General features: G+C 46.5%; 1 non-coding gene across 1 annotated transcript; it reads right to left on the reverse strand.

The window, feature by feature from the left end:
• Positions 1-10,655: 10,655 nt before the first annotated feature.
• Positions 10,656-10,746, reverse strand: trnay-gua (transfer RNA tyrosine (anticodon GUA)). Its single transcript is given in 2 exon segments — positions 10,656-10,691; positions 10,710-10,746. It is a non-coding gene; the product is annotated as a tRNA-Tyr (tRNA).
• Between the last annotated feature and the right edge of the window lie 283 nt (positions 10,747-11,029).

An 11,029-nucleotide genomic window follows, 5' to 3' on the forward strand; every position in this document is an offset into this window, starting at 1 on the left:
GTGGGCTGAGAAAGAAATGCCCGAGCACAGCCGAGCGTTCATAGTTGACTCAAACATGGGTCATCTGTGCTTGATTTGAAAGTCAGGATTGGGGATTGGATTTGTGTGTTCATAAAGACGTGAAAAAAATCAGACCAGATTTTCATCATCCTGGAATGCAGCTTAAGACTTAAGCAGTATGACCACTTTACATCTTGACCATACTAGAATAGAATAGAATAGAATAGAATAGAATAGAATAGAATAGAATATATACTTTGAGGCAAGGCGTCTGGACTTGTAGAGTTTTCTTGAAGATGTTTCGCTGCTCATCCAAGCAGCTTCATCAGTTCTAACTGTTTGGTGGGAAACATGGTTTATATGTGGTTGCAGACCTCAGTGGGTGGGTCTGGGTCAAACTTAGAAACAATAGCACTAAATGTTTCCATAACTACCTGTGATGATCTGGCAGGTGTGTCTAACGACTGGCTAACGACTATGAAACTGCCGGAGGGGGACTGGTTGATAGCCCTTTGTTCTTGCTGTGAGTATGTGCAAACTTCCTGGGAATGGATGGAATCACTGCATTGTATGCTTCCTGGGGAAGCCACTCCATGCCTGTATGGACTCCCCAAGATTCACAAGGAAGGAGTCCCCCTCAGACCCATCGTCAGCAGCACAAACTCAGTCACATACAACATGGCTAAGCACTTGGCTGAACTCCTGACACCACTGGTAGGACTTTGTGAACAAGGTGGAGAAGATCCGAATGGACCCAGACGACACTATGGCCTCATTTGATGTCACCTCCCTGTTCACCTGCATCCCTACATCAGAAGCCACAGAGACGGTAAGGACGTGCCTCACACAGGACAGCACACTCAAGGAAAGAACCAACCTCACGCCAGACCACATCTGTGACCTGCTGGACCTCTGCCTGACCACCACTTATTTCCAGTACAATGGGAACTTTTACAGACAGAAGCACGGCTGTGCGATGGGATCATCTGTGTCTCCTACTGTGGCCAACCTCTACATGGAAGAAGTGGAGAGAAGAGCCTTGAGTTCCTTTTCTGGAACCACCCCCACCCACTGGTTTAGATATGTGGATGACACCTGGGTGACCAATGAAGTGCAACGGTTCACAGAACACATCAACGCAGTGGACAACAACATCAAGTTCACTCGGGAGGACATCAGGGAGAACAATCTGGCCTTCTTGGACTGCACAGTACATATCGAGGAGGACAGGAGCCTCAACATGGAAGTGTACAGGAAACCCACACACACGGACCAGTACCTGTTGTTTGATTCACACCACCCACTGGAACACAAACTGGGAGTCATCAGGACCCTGCAGCACAGAGCACAAACTGTACTAACCAGCTCAGAGGGGAAGAAGAAGGAGCAACACCAATCAGGAAGGCCCTGCAAACCTGTGGCTACCCCAAGTGGGCACTCATCAAAGCCACTAAAACAAGACCCCCCAACAACAAGAAGAAGGACAACAACCGGCGGAGAAAGAACATCTCCATTCCATATGTGTCAGGAGTATCAGAGAAACTCTGCAGGATCTTCAACAACCATGACATCCCGGTCCACTTCAAACCGATGACAATACTGAGACAGAAACTGGTTCACCCGAAGGATAAGATTCCCAGGGAGAAACACAGAAATGTGATATATGCAGTCCAGTGCAGTGAGGAATGCTCTGATCTGTACATTGGAGAAACTAAACAACCACTCCACAGAAGAATGGCTCAGCACAGGAGAGCCACCTCCTCAGGACAAGACTCAGCTGTTCACCTCCACCTCAAAGAGAAAGGACACTCCTTTGAGGACAACAATGTTCACATTTTAGACAGAGAGGAAAGGTGGTTTGAAAGAGGAGTCAAGGAAGCATCTATGTTAAGCTGGAAAAACCTTCCCTTAACAGAGGTGGTGGCCTCAGACATCATCTTTCTACCACATACAATGCAGGGATGCCATCCATTCCCAGGAAGTTTGCACATACTCACAGCAAGAACAAAGGGCTGTCAACCAGTCCACCTCTGGCAGTTTCATAGTCGTTAGCCAGTCGTTAGACACACCTGGCCCAGGCAGCCATGGAAACATTTAGTGCTATTGTTTGTGAGTTTTACCCAGACCCACCCACTGAGGTCTGCAACCACATATAAACCATGTTTCCCACCAAACAGAACTGATGAAGCTGCTTGGATGAGCAGCGAAACGTCTTCAAGAAAACTCTACAAGTCCAGATGCCTTGCTTCAATCTTCTCTACGTATTAACATATCATATTTTCACAGCAGTTTTAAGGTGTGTACATACTCCTAAAGGTTAAATTAAGAATTTTTGTTGGTGCAGTAGTCAGCGCGCATATGAGAGATATTCTCACTAACATACTGCAATGTAGATGTCTTTGTTAAAAAAAGGACCATATTTCACTTGTTTGTGAGCAACCACAGCCGCAGTAGGCAGCGCGTCAGTCTCATAGGTTAAAAAGAGTAGTAGCCAGCACGTATATGAGACATATTGGCACTAACATGGGCACTGTATATGAAAAAAAGGCCTTAAACTTCCTGGTATTGTGTTCACAATGGTGGCATTGATCCCCAGCCTCTGTCACACAGTCTGTTCAGTGTGGGGCCCCTTAAGGTCTGTGTTCTACACATGCACAATGGGTAGGCAACCACCGGATTGTATAGTAAGCACTGACAGACACCTGCTTTTATGGTCATTTCCTCTGTAAATTAGCTTGTCGATGCTACTATGTAATATTATGTACCTGTAAATGGTGAGTGTGTGTACTCTTTATTCAATGCTGTCTCTAAAAGTTGTGCCCCATGTGAGGATTGAACTCACGACCTTCAGATTATGAGACTGACGCGCTGCCTACTGCGTTCAAGCTGGGGAACAATAGTCTGTCATGGGGGGGGAAGAAAGGAAAGAAGGGGGGAAGAAGGGGGAAGAAGGGGGAAGAGGGAAAAAGAGGGAAAAAGAAGGAAAAAATGAGGAAAAAGAAGGAAGAAGAGGAGAAAAATGAGAAAAAACGTGACAGAAGGGAAGAGATGATTTTTATTTGGACATAAATGATTTTAAACCTGTTTTTCATTTTTATATTAATTTATGCTTCGACCCCAAGGTTCCCGGTTCGAGTCCCACAAACGCCAAATGTTAATGCATTAGATTTGGACTGATTTAAAAAAATGTGTAACTGGACATCACTTTAACACCGATTTTGCCGATTTATTAACCTTACGTTACTAATATATTGATATTTTTATGTCTGCATTTGTGGTGTGTGGTGAGATCCATCATCGCCCTCTACACGCCCACACAACAGCATTAAGCAAAGACTTCTCATGTACACAGCACTTAACAGACTCTAATCTCAACACAAAAACACACAGAAAACAATACATTACTCACTTTACCAAACTTTATTTATAGATGTCACAAGCATTTTACAGAGTAATAAATTATTATTTACAATTATTTACAAAAATAGGTCTGGCACAGTGCTGAGAGTATTTGTCCGAGTCCGGGTTATCTATGCCTCTCTCATATTATTTTTTTTGTTTCATGTTCTCCAGCCACTGCTCTTTTGGGACAGTCTCTACTTTCGGGCAGTAGACTGTCCCCTTGTACTGGCTGTGCCCCGTTTCTGCTGTTCTGTACTGTCCACACTTCTTACACGTGTTGTGCAGTACTTTACGCTGCAGTGTACGTGCAGGAGCAGCAGGAGTCACAGGGGCAGGAGGAGGACAGGCTGCGAAGGGGTTGACACCCAGGGCCTGTGGGGCAGCAATGATCACAGGCACCTGAGACCTCACTGGAGCCAGCATCACCAGCTGAGGGGCAAAGGAAGGGGATGGAGCAGGGAAGAGCTGGCGCTGGAAACGTGGCCTATCGGCCACAGGAGTTGCAGCAGCAGGTACCTTCCTCTTTACCTTTGCTGTGCCCACAGTGCTGCTAGGCAGGTGGTACTGATGAGCTGGGCCAGGGTGGGGGGGTGCAGATGCTGGGGGCACATTTGCATGGGGCAGAGGGTCAGCTGCCACAGACAAACGACTGGGGAGGTCCAGCCCCTGCATCAGTACCATACTGTCCTGCCTCTTCACCCTCTTGTTGTGCCACTGCACCAGAGTAGTGTGGTTAATGTCCACCAGCTGCATACTTGTCTGCTGCATGATAGCCCCATTACACAGAATAAGCTGCCTTACTTTACGGTAATCCTCCAAGATGAGGTCCCATCTGGAAAATGTGCTTGTCCCCCTTTTCTTGGGACTACGGTGGATAGCACAGAGCCTAATGAAAATAATTTCCACTAGACGACAGCAATCTGGCCACTGAGCCAGTGGTGCAGTGGTGGTGAGCGCTTGTCGCTTCAAACTCTCCACCCCGGGTGTAAAGTCCTGTCTCTTCTTTGGCGACCTAAACCTGCCTGTATTCAGCCTGCTCTGGTGCCTGGCAGCAAACACCACCCTTTGCTTGTCGTAGTCCAGAAGGTTCTGCCACAACGCAACAATGGTGCTGACCTGAGAGAGAGCAGAATGACAACACAGGCACATGAGAAAAGAAAATATAAGTGTGGACATGTATGACAGGCGCAGAAGCACACACAAACATCTGACCTGCTGACTAGTGAGGGCTAGAGAGGACTGCTTCCTCAGCTCCACCAGATACTCTGCCAAGCTGTCAACCCTGTCTATGCCTGGCACACCAGCATCATCCACAGCCTGGGGGAAAAACAGAGATGAGAAATTTAAGAACCCAGAAAGCACAAATCACAGAATAATTTTTGTTAATAACAACTAATATTACTACATGTCAATGTGCTTTTACATACCGCAGATGCTGAGGATACATCAGGCCGTGGCATGGAGGTGGTAGGCTGGGATGAGATGGCAGTGGGCTGGGCAGCAGGCTGGGAGGACACATCCAGTGGGGAGGCGGCAGCAGGCTGGGAGGACACATCCAGTGGGGAGGCGGCAGCAGGCTGGGAGGACACATCCAGTGGGGAGGCGGCAGCAGGCTGGGAGGACACATCCAGTGGGGAGGCGGCAGCAGGCTGGGAGGACACATCCAGTGAGGAGGCGGCAGCAGGCTGGGTGGAAAAACTCTGGCCATCAAAGAGACTCAACACAGTTAAATCAGATGTATCTCCAGGTGGATCTTCCTCAAAGCCCTCATCTTCTTCCTCGCCCTCGTCCAAATCCTCCAGCATGTCCTCTGTCTCCTCTGAGTCAGGGTTGATCTGCAGGGGCTGTCCAGTCTGACTCAGCAGGTAGTCAACACCAAGCAGCTCTCCTATGGGAAAGACGAGTGGACACATGCATATGTGCACATACAGACACAAGCACGTCAGTTACTACAACAGTTTGCTAAACAAAAGTTGACAAAAGTGAAAGCCAACTAAACAAAAATAATATGTAGTCAAATAGCATACCAGTGTATTTGGAAGGGGGCCTGAAGGTTGACACAAAAGCCCGGCCAAACACCTTCATGCTGTTGGTGTTGACACAGTGCACCACATCCCCAGAGTAGGTCAAAAGAGACGATGGTCTGCTAGTGACTGCCGCAGCTGCCCGATCCTGATTCCATCTGTTTAGGCCTTCTAGGAGGTACAGCTGGAAATTCAGTGCATTTGCACTAGTACCTAGGAATACCAGAAAATATTAATTGCCATTCTTTTTGCCTACCTCATGATTACCAATGTTCTGTATTTTGATGCACTTTACATGTACACTGTGGCAATGCTTAATAAAACAAAATTTTTAAAAAAATATCTGTTTTTAGCTTTTTACATAGGAAAGACACCAACCTGGAATGAACCTGTTCAGGTGGCAATGAAAAGATTCCAGGGATGTGGACCCTCTGGCACAGCGATACCTGGTCAAGACCACACCGCCCTTTGTGGTGGTGCCTGTCTCTGTGTAGAGCTGCATCCCAGGAACATCCTGGATGCACTTCACATGGCGCTTTTGCACACACCAGATATGCTCCATGCGCACCTGGTCCAGTAGTGGCACGCCCATGAGATCCCGCCCCTTTGCGCCTCCTAGCTCCTGCAGCAGCCGCTCAATAAGCCCGATGGTAACTTCCTCACTGCGTGTCCTCCTGCGGCAGTACTGGCTTAGCTCTTTCTTACTGATCCTGGCATCCACCTGGGCATCAGTAAGAAGTAGTCCACTCTCCTGGTGAAGCTGCCCTCTCTTTGCCTGCCGCAACAGAGTGAGGTCACCTGCATCCCAATCAAAAATGCAAGCTGATAAGCAGCCCATGAAGGTTGGGTAGAGGGGATGGGCGTCTGTTGTACAGCCAACAGCCAGCCTCCTCATAAAATGCCAAATGTCCAGCCGTATGTGGAGGTCTGGCCACCCCCCAAACCTACTCTGTAGCTTGCTCGTCCCCTCATTCACACAGCAACCACAGTCCACATAAAGTAACACAGGGGGTGCTACTGCTGCCTGGGAATAGCGGGCCATCACACCAGCTACCATCCTGTCCAGGCCTGGACCCTCCTGCACGGTTAGCACACTGTTAAGTATTTGGCCAACTTCATTTCCAATGGAGGTCAACCAGAGACCGGTTCCCCTGCCATAGCCAGCCAGCTTTTTTGTGATCTGAAATTTGACAACAGTAATGTTGAAAATTCAGCAATTTGTACAAACATGTATATGAAATAAGTAATCTGAACTTTTAGTTATTTTACTTCAAAATGTTTTGATAGACCAAATTTGAAGAATATCACATTACATGGGTTACATGTCTATCAGCTACAGATTATTACCTTTTTGGTTGAATCCATTTTTAATATGGAGCCAAACGTTGAAGTGATGCTGGCCTTGATGTGGTCCAGGCGAGAGAGGATGTCCCTGCCATACACGGACAGCAACCAGCGACTGCTTGGCACATCAATGGGATCTGGGGGCTCCTGGCACACCACAGGGAAGAGGCTTGGCCGATCCACAAAATCAGCACACTCACCCAGATAATGTGCCAACCTGGACAACCATTCCTCCCCATGGTTCTCTTTGAGCTGTTTGACCACGCGTGCTGGACTGTTGCCAAGAGTGCGGTCACGCAACAGCCGAATCACACGGATGTCACAGGAATACCTGAAAATGCATATTATTGCTGTGGTTAATTACACATTAATAAAAAAGTAATTTAGGTACTTTAAGTCTTGTGGGGACTGTGTCTTTGTGTGTGTGTGTGTGTGTGCTTGAGAGATGTGTGTGTCCCATACACACGAGTGTAATTACCATAATAGCAACAAAAGTGTCATAGTGGGGGATTGTATGTGGCTGTATATTAGGGCTATACATGTGTAAGTGTCATAGTGATGGGCTGGGGGCTTATGTGAGCATATGTGTCACCATCTTTGAATACTGTTGTACTCACTTGCAGGTCAGGATCAGCCGGAACATCTTCTGATGTGGCACATCTAACTGGTTCCGGACAGTCTGGCTGGTCGACAGGTAATTTAGAGAACACACAGTGCACCTGAGTGTCTCTGTTATCAACAGGTAATACCTGTCAATGTCCAGGACCTTACGAGCCCGTTTATGGACACCGGCCCCTGTCAGCTGCTTCCCACAGCGAGGACAGTTCACCCTCACCTTCCACAGGTGGTATGGCATCCAGACCATCAGCCGATGGGTGAAGAAGCGGTCTGGTGTTGGGGCTTGATGGTAGATTAAGGCTGGGACAGGAGGCTCATACCACAGCTTTAAATCTGGCCTCAGTTTACCAGAGTGAAAAAGGGTGCTGGAAATCCACCTCTGGTCCTGGACAGGGATGGTTTTCTTCATTTCTCCTGGCAACCAAAATGAAGCTGGAGCTCCAGCAGAAGCTGACTGAAGCCCTTCTGACTCGGTCTATTTAAAAGGCAACCACAAAATATTAAGATAAGCTACAGAAGGTACTACCGAACCAATGAATAAAAACTGTTGTTCTTACAAGGGGTACTGCCATGGTGGTGTTCACAGCAGGGCCGAGACTCCTTTTGGTAGACGTGCTCAAGAGGATGGAGAGGGACAGGTGGCCCTCATAGAGGAAGGAGTGGGACAGGTAGACCTCACAGGAGAGGGAGCGGTAGACCTCACAGAGGATGGAGAGGGACAGGTAGACCTCACAGAGGATGGAGAGGGACAGGTAGACCTCACAGAGGATGGAGAGGGACAGGTAGACCTCACAGAGGATGGAGAGGGACAGGTAGACCTCACAGGTAGACCTCACAGAGGATGGAGAGGGACAGGTAGACCTCACAGAGGATGGAGAGGGACAGGTAGACCTCACAGAGGATGGAGAGGGACAGGTAGACCTCACAGAGGATGGAGAGGGAGAGGTAGACCTCACAGAGGATGGAGAGGGGCTGGGTGTCTTCCTAGTCACTAAGTTGGGCTTTAATTCAGCAGAGTGCACCCCACCAAAACGTGATTTAGTGAACTGAAGAGAAAAAATGTTCATTTTAATGATGGAACAAATTAAAAATACCAATACAAAAGCATTCATATTCACCATTGCCAAACTTGGAGGGGGCCGCAGGAATGACCGTGGGGCAGCAGCTGTTGTACCAGGGTCTGAGGAGGAGGCCATAGACTGCTGGGCTGCAGCAGGGGACTGAGTGGCAGGCTGGTACAGCAATATGATAGGACACGTGATGTAACAGACACAGCATTGCAGTAGACATGTTACACAGGATTAATCAGAAAGCAATCTCACCTTAGTAGTGTGGAATCCACAGTTACAGGCCACAGACTCTCCAAAGAGACTGGTCTGCCCACAGACCTGCATGGGGCATTTCTCAATCTAAAGGATTGGAAATCACATCATCATTTAACCTCAATAATCTTGTAGTTTATTCTATTGTGTTATTTTCATAAAGAGTATTTTTGATGTTTTCTGTGTGTATTGGAAGTAATTGTCACGCATCACATCTGGGAGACAGTTAACAATAGGCAGGATAAGCAACACCTCCTCAACCACTAGGGGGTAGGAAATAGGCCCAGGTTTCTAGACGCTTTGTGACAGCATAACAAAGGAATGTATATTGGCTTGATCAATGGGGGTAGACAACAAAAGGTTAGCATATGGTGATCAAGGCAGATTCTTCATCCATTTACCACATTACCTTCTCATAGAGGTCATGCCACTTCCGCTGCCTAGGAGCTGGCCTGTTGCCTCCAGCAGGCCAAACACCCGTCCTGGCATATGTCCTAAGCCTGGCCATCCACTCATTGTCTCCGATAGCCTTGTGGCTCTTGGGCTTAGTACTCATCTAAAGACAACAAGGTCATGGACAACAATAAAAAAAAACACTGAGCATGCAATAATGAACAACACGCTGTGACACTGCTGCAATAAATAAACACTTAATATGCCACTACATGTTACACTACGTACGTGTAATATAAAGAACACATGATCCTGGTTTTTCATTCAAAAACGTCAGAAAAACGTGACTAGCGGTACGCTATTCAGCGAGCATTAGCGATTGTTAGCTATTCTGACAGAAGTTGGTGTTGTACAGCGAAAAGTAATATGCTTCACAACACGGGCATGTTGGAATAAACTAAATGCCTTCTAACTGTAATACATATTTTCAGTATTTACGATGATAGTGTCTTATCTCGTTATAACGTGATAGCGTTAAAACAAGATAGTGTCTTATTACATTATAACGTGATAAGACACTGTGACGTTACAACGTGATAAGACACTATAGTAGTAAAACACCTATTTTGCATCTTTCTTTACTTACTTTTTTAGGTGTGTTTAATCCTTCGTGAGAATGAATGACTGGCTTTGACTCCGCTTTGACCCGAACCGTGAGGTATGGGCTCGCTACGTCATCCAATGTAGAATGGAAATGCGCGCTGCCATTGGCGCTGTCGAGCGTCGTCGCGCCACGCGATTGGATGAAATCCAATCTTACATTGGACGGCGGCGTACGCGATAGGCCGAGGAGATTGGAATTGGACAGACTGTCGTGAGCCAGGTAGCGCCAACAAGGCCCAAAAAGTGGGATATATGGTCTTCTTTTTTTTTTTTAAACAAAGATCTACAGCAGGGGTCTCAAACTCAACTTACCCGGGGGGGGGGCGATGGGGGTCGAGGCTGGGTGAGGCTGGGCCGCATCAAGTATTCCACAAAAAAGCATTCAAATATTCCAAAATACAACTGGTCCGATCTTCTCAATCTTCCAGGTCAGAATAGGGATGCAAATTATCGAGGAATTCATTAATCGTAAATTGATATGCAGCGATTTCCCCTGTTTCACTAAGATTAAAAGCTAAACATTGTTTACTAAATAAAAACTGCATGTCATATTCCTTAATGAGTGATTTGCTGTACCATTGGGGTCAAACAGGCTGGTTTGTTTGTAGGTGATTTTGTGTTTACAGACGCAGAGCTAGCAAATTTTAAAAAGGCTCTATCTACTTGCTAAAGGTAAGATTTGACCAGTCAAGGATTCTAATGACTACATAACACATCCTTCATTACATAAACGTGTTGTAAACACATGTATTGAACAAATGTACTTCAGATAAAAAATCAAATCAGATAAAAATCCTTGTGACATATATGTCACATCGGCCCTTTAGCCAAAAAATCGGTGAAAAAATGATGTGACATTATGATGAAACTCTCAAGGGTTAAAAGTCAATCCTTCGAGCCGGATTTGAACCAGCGACCTAAGGATTTCAGTTTTATTGTCTCACTACAGTCCTCCGCTCTACCAACTGAGCTATCGAAGGGTGGGCTGAGAAACAAATGCCCGAGCACAGCCGAGCGTTCATAGTGGACTCAAACATGGGTCATCTGTGCTTGATTTGAAAGTCAGGATTGGGGATTGGATTTGTGTGTTCATAAAGACGTGAAAAAAATCAGACCAGATTTTCATCATCCTGGAATGCAGCTTAAGACTTTGTGGCAGTATGACCACTTTACATCTTGACCATACTAGAATAGAATAGAATAGAATAGAATAGAATAGAATAGAATAGAATAGAATATATACTTTGAGGCAAGGCGTCTGGA

The sequence above is a fragment of the Parambassis ranga genome, unplaced genomic scaffold, assembly GCF_900634625.1.
Source record: "Parambassis ranga unplaced genomic scaffold, fParRan2.1 scaffold_24_arrow_ctg1, whole genome shotgun sequence".
NCBI lineage: Eukaryota > Metazoa > Chordata > Actinopteri > Ambassidae > Parambassis > Parambassis ranga.